This window comes from Odocoileus virginianus, chromosome 25 (assembly GCF_023699985.2).
Source record: "Odocoileus virginianus isolate 20LAN1187 ecotype Illinois chromosome 25, Ovbor_1.2, whole genome shotgun sequence".
Classification (NCBI taxonomy): Eukaryota; Metazoa; Chordata; class Mammalia; order Artiodactyla; family Cervidae; genus Odocoileus; species Odocoileus virginianus.
Genome location: NC_069698.1, coordinates 25,390,128 through 25,400,396, shown reverse-complemented (window position 1 = coordinate 25,400,396; position 10,269 = coordinate 25,390,128).

The following is a 10,269-nucleotide window of genomic DNA, read 5'->3' as shown; positions in this document are numbered from 1 at the left end:
GGGCCTCACCTGATCAGTTGAAATCCTTAGGAGAAAAACCAGCTTTTCCAGAGAAGGAATTTTGCCTCAAGATGGCAATATAAACTCTTATCTGAGTTTCAAGTTTGCTAGCCAGATCTACAGATTTTGGATTTACCAGTCCCCATAATCATGTGAGCCAATTCCTTAAAATAAATCTTGTGTATATTTGCATTATATATATTATATAAAGAGATAGGCACACATATAAAATCTTATATATACAATGATTTATATGTATAATCTCTTGATATCTGATCTCCATATTGTATGTATGTACACAATGTATATGTTTTATATATACACAAATGATATGTATATACAACTCTTGATTTGTGTATGTATCTGTGTGTGTGTGTGTGATTTTTTTTATAGTTAGACTGGAGTTACAGGTCTGGGGATTGTATTTTTGCGATTCTCATTACTCTTAACATATCATACCAAGAGTGCACACTGTCAGCATGACTTAACTGATGCAAGCCTTGACCACCTGGTGAGGTAATTTTCCAGATTTTTCCACTGCAAAGTCTTTATTCCCTTTCCCTCTCTGCTCTTTAGACGGTGGTCACAGAGTGAAGCCCACACTCAAGGGAGGGAATTGGGGGTAAAGAGAATTAAGTTCTCTACCTTCTTAAGAGGGAGTGTCTATGAAAACCTTCAGCACTCTCTTGGACAGGAGAGTTGTCTCTTCTTTGCATTTACTTATTTACTCAATCATTTATATCAGTAAGAACTCATGGATATTTATTTTATGCTTTATTCTGGGACACATTATTTTATTGCTCAGATTATTTCAGGTATGGCCATTGGGTACCTTTCAGTTAATCCCTGTTTCCCTTTAACACACTCCATTCTTTTAATTTGAAGGCACCGCTCTACTTTCTAAACACTACCAGAAGCCCCAGACTTACCTTGTATATTCCCTGCTCTAGTCCTAGAATCAGGCATTTCTCCAAGTAGTCCTGGTTCATTCTTTTGGAGAAAAACACTAGAAAACAAGATCTATAAGCTGGGTTCAAGCTCTTTTAAATTTTTGTTTCTATGTAACACATGACAAAAATAATTCCTGGAACTTGAAAACTATCTTGCCACAAAGATCAGTTCAGTTCAGTTCAGTTGCTCAGTTGTGTCCAATTCTTTGTGACCCGATGGGCTGCAGCATGCCAGGCCTCCCTGTCCATCACCAACTCCCAGAGTTCACCCAAACTCATGTCCATTGAGATGGTGATGCCATCCAACCATCTCATCCTCTGTTGTCCCCTTTTCCTCCCACCTTCAATCTTTCCTAGCATCAGGGTCTTTCCCAATCAATTAGAAATGATGTCAGTTCTTCACATCAGTTGACCAAAATATTGAATTTTCAGCTTCAGCATCAGTCCTTCCAATGAATATTCAGGACTGATCTCCTTTAGGATGGACTGGTTGGATGTCCTTGCAGTTCAAGGGACTCTCAAGAGTCTTCTCCAACACCACAGTTCAAAAACATTAATTCTTCAGCACTCAACTTTCTTTATAGTCCAACTTTCACATCCATACATGACCACTGGAAAAACCATAGCTTTGACTAGACAGACCTTTGTTGGCAAAGTAATGTCTCTGCTTTTTAGTATGTGCCTAGGTTGGTCATGGCTTTTCTTCCAAGGAGCAAGCATCTTTTAATTTCATGACTGCAGTCAACATCTGCAGTGATTATGGAGCCCCCAAAAATAAAGTCTTTCACTGTTTCCATTACTTCCCCATCTATTTGCCATGAAGTGATGGGACCAGATGCCATGATCTTAAGTTTTCTGAATGTTGAGTTTTAAGCCAACTTTTTCATTCTCCTCTTTCACTTTCATCAAGAGGCTCTTTAGTTCTTCTTTGCTTTCTGCCATAAGAGTGGTGTTATCTGCACATCTGAAGTTATTGATATTTCTCTTACAAAGATAAAAAAGTATTAAAAAATTATATGTCTTAGTTTGGCTTCAAACGCCATCCCCTCCCCTGACAGAAGACATTCAAATCCAACTTAAGACTAACAAACAAGGGAATTCCCTGGTGTTCTAAAGGTTAGGACTCTGTACATCCACTGCTTGGGCCTGGGTTTGATCCCTGGTTGGGGAACTAAGATGCCATAAGAAATGTGGCCAAAAAAAAAAAAGAAAAATAAAAAGACAAACAAGCAATACAAACGAGAGAGCCACATTTTTACCCTTGATTCAGAGATCATCTATGATCTGTGGTGGAAGTCAGCAGAGTGAGTTTGCTGAGCATGAGCTTAGACCCAAACAAGGATAAAACTCATCATTTTTCAGAGTTCATGAGACTCAGTGATAATGTGTATGAAGTGTCAGCTTAGGGCACAGCAACAAGAAAACACTCAACACAATGAAGTTGTGAGCTGATGAAGTATGTCTTAAAAAAATCACAGGTAGGTAGATTTATCTGGATAGATATATTTGCTAGAATTAGGCATCCTATTGCTGTTTCTATATAGCTAAGTGATAATACTTACCATAAGAAAGATTAAAGGGGATGGAGAGTAACTCTGTGTGTGTTGGGGGAGGGACCTCTATATCATATGATTGGTTTTAATCAATAGTTGACAACATGACTAGAGGGATCTGTGAAATGAAATTACATGCAGTGTTTTTCATTATTTATATTACTGGAGTGAATGGAAAGTGACACTACAAACTCAGTCAAAAAGAATCCCTAGTGGCTGTAAATAAAGAAGTAATAAAGATATTTCATATCTGCCCTCCCACCCTTTCTAGAGGAAAAATAAATGACTTACTAGTGAAATAGGTTGAGGTGAGAAAATCTCTAAAGAGATCAAAACATGTATATTGCATTTCACTGTAAGATTTGCAAACTTCTTCAAATCCAAATAAAATCACCTGTTTAGTTCGATGCTCTTAATATGACCAGGAAAATATCTAAAATTGGATATGAGTATCATACACAGAGATCAAGTGGTTCATTAGCTCAAGATAAATTTTAGAATCAGTGAACTCTCTTGAATTTTCAGTTTAATTACATGTTATATACGTATATCTGTGCATATCCACACACCCATGTGTATGCTATAAATACATGTATGTCAGAAGTTTATTCATACATTTACAGTTGTTTCCTGTTATTAACTTAGACAAGTATGCACAAATAATTCAAATACTTACCTCATCTAATTTATATCTTTTGTGGCAAAGTAATTAGGCATGATACCTATTTTGTTAGCTTTCTGCTTTGCATTGTCTTATTCTAAGTACCAGTTCAGTTCAGTTCAGTAGCTCAGTCAATGTCCGACTCTTTGCGACCCCATAAACTGTAGCACGCCAGGCTTCCCCGTCCATCACCAACTCCCAGAGTCCTCCCAAACCCACGTCCGTTGAGTCAGGGTTGCCATCCAACTATCTCATCCTCTGTTGTCCCCTTCTCCTCCTGCCTTCAATCTTTCCCAGCACTAGAGTCTTTTCTAATGAGTCAGCTCTTCACATCAGGTGGCCAAAGTACTGGAGTTTCAGCTTCAGCATCAGTCCTTCCAATGAACACCCAGGACTGATCTCCTTTAGGATGGACTGGTTGGATCTCCTTGCAGTCTAAGGGACTCTCAAGAGTCTTCTCCAATACCACAGTTCAAAAGCATCAATTCTTTGGCGCTCAGCTTGCTTTATAGTCCAACTCTCACATCCATACATGACCACTGGGAAAACCACAGCCTTGACTAGATGGACCTTTGTTGGCAAACTAATGTCTCTGCTTTTTAATATGCTATCTAGGTTGGTCATAACTTTCCTTCCAAGGAGTAAGCGTCTTTTAATTTCATGGCTGCAGTCACCATCTGCAGTGATTTTGGAGCCCAGAAAAATAGTCAGCCACTGTTTCCACTGTTTCCCCATCTATTTGCCATGAAGTGATGGGACTGGATGCCATGATCTTAGTTTTCGGAATGTTGAGGTTCAAGCCAAACTTTTCACTCTCCTCTTTCATCAAGAGGTTCTTTAGTTCTTCACTTTCTGCCGTAAGGGTGGTGTCATCTGCATATCTGAGGTTATTGATATTTCTTCCGGAAATCTCGATTCCAGCTTGTGCTTCATCCAGCCCAGTGTTTTTAATGATATACTCTGCATATACATTAAATAAGCACAGTGACAATATACAGCCTTGACAAACTCCTTTTCCTATTTGGAACCAGTCTGTTGTTCCATGTCCAGTTCTAACTGTTGCTTCCTGGCCTGCATACAAGTTTCTCAAGAGGCAGGTCAGGTGGTCTGATATTCCCATCTCTTTCAGAATTTTCTACAGTTTATTGTGATCCACACAGTTGAAGGCTTTGTCATAGTCAATAAAGCAGAACTAGATGTTTTTCTGGAACTCTTTTGCTTTTTTGATGATCCAGCGGATGTTGGCAATTTGATCTCTGGCTCCTCTGCCTTTCCTAAAAGCAGCTTGAACATCTGGAAGTTCATCTAAGTACCAGACAACTGTGGAAATTGCAGATTGGTGGTTGATAACTTCCCCCATTCTTCAAAAAATTACTTTTTAATTGTGCAAATTTTTTAAAATTACTTTTTAATTTGCAAATATTTACTGAATGAAGATGTATGTATTTGATGACAGTACAGCCTTTCAATCCAAAAAACTGATGGGCCAAACTGTTTTTTAATTATGAGCTCTCGTTTGCAATTCTTTTTTTAAAAGTTATTTTAATTGGAGGATAATTCTTTACAAATTGTGATGGTTTTTGCCATACAGCAATATGAATCAGCTATAGGTCTATGTGTCCCCTCCATCCTAACCCCCCACCCACCTCCTTCCCCACCATATCCCTCCAGTTGTCACAGAGCACCAGCTTTGGGTTCCCTGCCTTGTACATCAAACTCCCACTATCTGTTTTACATATGGTAATATACAGTGTTATTTTCTGAAATCATCCACCCTCTCCCTCTCCCAATAAATCCAAAAGTCTGTTCTTTATGTCTGTGTCTCCTTTGCTGCCTACATAGGATTGTCAGTATCATCATTCTAGATTCCATATATATGGAATCCATTAATATACAGTATTTGTCTTTCTCTTTCTGAGTTACTTCACTCTGTATAATAGGCTCTAAGTTCATTCACCTCATTAAAACTGACCCAAATGCATTGCTTTTTATAGTTGAGTAATATTTCATTGTGTATATGTAGTGCAACTTCCTTACCCATTCATCTGCCGATGGATATCTAGGCTGGTTCCATGTCCTAGATATTGTAAATAGTGCGGCAGTGAACACTGGGGTAAGTGTGTCTTTTTCAATTCTGGTTTCCTCAGGGTACTTGCCCAGTAGTGGGATTGCTGGTTCGTATGGTAGTTTTATTCCTAGTTTTTTAAGGAATTTCCATACTGTTCTCCATAGTGGTTATATCAGTTTGCATTCCCACCAAGTGTAAGAGGGATCCCTTTTCTCCACACTCTTGCCAGCATTTATTGTTTGTAGACTTTTTGATGCTTCCCTCATAGTTCAGTTGGTAAAGAATCTGCCTGCAATGCAGGAGACCCGGGTTCGATTTCTGGGCTGGGAAGATCCCCTGGAGAAGGAAATGGCAACCCACGCCGGTATTCTTGCCTGGAGAATCCCATGGACAGAGGAGCCTGGCGGGCTACAGTCCATGGGGTCACAAAGAGTCAGACACGACTGAGTGACTAAACCACCACCACCAGACTTTTTGATGGCCATTCTGACCGGTGTGAGATGATCCCTCATTGTCGTTTTGATTTGCATTCCCGTAATAATGAGCAATGTTGGACATCTTTTCATGTGTTTATTAGCCATCTATATGTCTTTGGAGAAATGTCTGTTTAGGTCTTCTGTCCACTTTTTGATTGGGTTGTTCCTTTTTCTGGTATTGAGCTGCATAAACTGCTTGTGTATATTGGAGATTAATTCTGTCAGTTGTTTCCTTTGCTGTTATTTTCTCCCATTCTGTCTTTTCAACTTGTTTATGGTTCCCTTTGTTGTGCGAAAGCTTTTAAGTTTAATTAGGTCCCATTTATTTAAGGGCTTTCCAGGTGGCTCCGTGGTAAAGAATCCACCTGTCAATGCAGGAGATGCAGGATACATGGGTTTGATCTCTGGGTCAGGAAGATCCCCTGGAGGACGTAATCACAATCCACTCCAATATTCTTGCCTGGAGAATCCCATGGACAGAGGAGCCTGGTGGGCTACAGTCCATGGGGTTGGAAAGAGTCAGACATGACTGAGTGACTGAGTCCTTCTTCCTGACTAGGTCCCGTTTGTTTATTTTTACTTTTATTTCTGTTACTCTGGGAGGTGGGTCATAGAAGATCTTGCTGTGATTTATGTCAGAGAGTGTTCTGCCTATGTTTTCCTCTAGGAGCTTTATAGTTTCTGGCCTTACATTTCGGTCTGTGATTTATTTTGAATTTATCTTTGTGTATGGTGTTAGGGAAAACTTTGGAAGACGAGGAACAGGGAGGCCTGGCGCGCTGCAGTCCGTGGGGTGGCAAAGAGCTGGACAAGCCTGAGTGTCTGAGCCACATGGTGTTAGGAGGTGTTCTGATTTCATTCTTTTACATGTAGTTGCAGTTCGTAAGCTTCCTCTGTCATTTACTTGTCCTGCCAGCAGGGTATACTGGACTGTGAGCAGAAGGGGAAGAGGGAAAGAAATAGAGACCTTGACACCGGGTTGCGGCGACTCACAGGAGGCTGCGGCTGTTCCATTTTAGTTCCATGTATCCTGACCTGCTATTGCCATTAAGAGGTTGCTAACTCATTCCTAAAGCTGGCTTACCTAACAGAAGACTCCGAGGGGCTGACACACTCCTTAGTAAGGACTTAAGGGCAGTACCTTAACAGCACCAAAAGGAATTCACTGTGACCTCCTAGTGCCTTCAGAGCAAAAGCTAAAATAAGCAAATAAAAGCAGTTGTGGGGGAAGACTGATACTTTGGTCATCTGTAGGACTGGAGGAAATGCAAAACCCCCTTCTCTGTAAAGCAGCCCGCAGCCCCGGCCTGGAAGATAACTGTGCAGAAGTATTGAAGGACAGACGAGTGGCAGGTGACAGTAACAGGGTGTTCCCAATGACAAAAAACTTGGAATATGTCTCCAAATGCTGACTCACCATCCTTGCAGTTACTGATCAAACAATAGCTCTTTATAAAACCAATGATGATGCTTTTTCCCCTCACTTTAATTGTCTTAAGACCCTGGAAAAGTCACTGAGTGCTTTCTAAAATGAGGCACTGGGAATTAAGAGCTACAACTGGAACTCAGGTCTTCTAAACATTATATCACTTCTTTGAAAGCAATTTTCAGGTTTCTAGGTGAAACAGTCTATGCAAGCATACATGAGGGTCAAATACCTCTCTCTGATCCAGCAGAAATGACAAGAAAAACTGTTAATAAGTAAACTTCTGAAATACTTGCCCTTTGGTATAAGTAGAAATACCACAGAATCCCCCTTTGCTCACATAAATAAATAGCACATTCTCTGCACAGTTTTTGCCAAGAGTTAAAATCCAGATATAATGTTTTAAATTATGGAGACAAAAACACTTATAACTACCGTAATCTTAAAGATTCCTCACACTACCAATTAAGAAATTCTGCCCTAAAGTATGAATGTTTCTCTGCAATTCTCTACAAATCATCACTAATAAGATAATAGAGCAGAAAAATTAGTAGGGAGTTCATTTGATTTTTTTCCCCCTGAAGGCTGGCTTTAGTGGGAGAATTTATCTACATTTCAATTCTCACGCATTGTGAATGATAAATGAACTCTACTGCATAAAGGACATGACATTGCTGTGCCTTAGATTTCTATTTTCTTTCATCAGAATATCCCACCTAGCAAAATTCATAGCTCAGTGCTTGTCTCTCTATAAGGAATATGTAGATTAATGAAACCCTACCCCTCTAAAGAATCCTAGTTCAGCCCATGATTCAAAACAGGCAAAAAGAAATAGCCTGAGAGGTGTAAGGCCAGGCAGTCAGCTGCCTCATTTTGGTTTCTATCAGGCATGTCTGCTCTGGTTCATTCTAAACAGGAAGAGCAATAGGAAACCTATTTTATGATGCTTTCATCACCTGATTCAATGGCTGCAGGACCAGAGAAGTGAAGAGATATTTGCCCTGAAGCTGCAAGCAGAACACTAGAGGAAAACACATTACCGTTCATCGCTTCCCCCAGCTCTGTCTGCACTCTCTCCTGTATTATTTGAAGAATAGGTTCCTTATCCAGACAGCCTCCTGTATGATCCCACATAGCAATGGCTATAACCCTGATGGGTGACAAATGTTGAATTGATATTGCTAAGGGGAGTCTGGAGTCAGAGGAAAAAAATAACATGCATTCTTTTACAGTTGCTATGAGAAAAGTCAATTTATTGTCATTGGTTATTTTTTGATCTTGAGGAACATGGTGGCTAAATCCCTCATTTTATGTTAGAGATGAATACATCAGCTAAGAACAGGGCAAAGTGAGAAACATCAAAGGTACAGAAAAGAAAATATGAAATGAGTTGACCCTCAGAGTTCAAGCGGTATAAAGGGAGAAACATTCTAGGAAAAATGTTTACAGTTCAAGTTTTGATTATTAAACACGATGGCACTTTCTAGTATTAAACTAAAACATCAAGCATTATTAGCATGATGGGTAAATTCTATTTTTGATAATAAAGCAATTCCTAACACTTTCCTGCTAATATTAAAAAGTGATGGAAATAAGTCTGTAGTCATTTGTTTTCTAGAACATAAAAAATTAAAACAGCAAAAATGCTTACCCTAAAGAAGTCAATGAAGCTAGATCACTCTCACTTTTGATGTTGGCAACAAACACAGCAGAGAAGAAAACATTATGATAGGGCAAACGATAAAATTTTGCATCTATCTGTTGTGATTATTGAAAATGTTTAACCAATAAGAAGAAAAAATATTCTCATCAGAATACATGATGATGAGAATGTTACTGATACAAAAATGGAGATGTAAAGTGAAGTATACTGCAAATATTAAAATGTTCGGTAAAGGCTGTTTGCAATGACAGGTAGAGGAAAAAACTCCAAACACATTCTATTTTGGACTCAATATTTTGTTTATTTGTATATATTTTTATATTTCACACCTAGCAACATCTATTTATCATCATTCTTGTGGGGAAAAACTTGACAAAGGCAATTAACTTACATTATATCAGGTATAAATTTGAACTTTACACTCTTTACACTGTGAACTCTAAAGACCATATTAGTAAGGTCAATCAACATAATGAAAATATAGCATATAACTGCACTGGTCTTTACGATTTTCCACAGAGGTCGAAGGGGAAAAAAAAACCAAGTTCTAGGTGTGAAGTAATTCCTTATCATTCTTTAAAGAGCCCTGATAGAAAATTAGCATCTCTCTTTATACAAAAGAAATGTAAAGGAAGGTAAGAAATTATAAGCTAGAACACAAAACATCAGGGTTGTACATTATGTTATTATCAATAACAGGTATGGTACAAGATCATGGCAGTGCTAAGATGTTAATAACATATCTGAAAGAGGAAAAGCATTACAGAAGGCTTTCTTTCAGTTGTTTCCTAGGGTGTATCACCATCAGCTGGCTTCGCTGTCAGGAAATCAAACTATTACTCTACTTTGAAATTAAAGCAAATTACACATGTCAGACCTAGATTTAAGGTTTTATTCAAATGATAAAGAAGATGGTTAAGACACAGGTTTAGCTATAAAAGGAAGTCTTTTTTGCTAATCTCTTCCACTACTAAACCATTTTTTAAGAGAAAGACTTTCATGTACTCCTTATTAGTCATAATAATCAGGCTAAAAACAAAGAAGCAGTCAGTATGAATGTAAAGGAAAATATTAAATCTTTAAAAAGGTGACTTTATGTCTCATAAGTACATCATAATTTCTCAATTACAAATGGATTACATATCAGTGATTACACATTTGTGGCCTGCTATTTATTAAACCAAGGGGCAATTTCATGATGGAGTATCTCACGATTAACTGTCGAAGCAGTTAACTCAGCTTCTAAAAGTGTTCAGGTTTAGAGTTGGAGAGGAGCTTAGATATCTGAGTTGGTTGGTATAATTTCAAGTTACAAAATAGTACCTAAAGAAAAAAAAAATAGTATTAACTCCCACACCTAGTCCATCATGCATATGTGCATAAGTGTGGGGAAGGTCTCAGAGCTGAAATAGGCATTTAAATTTCACTCTAGAAAAATTCCATAACATCACAGTAAAATAAACAGCAGAGAC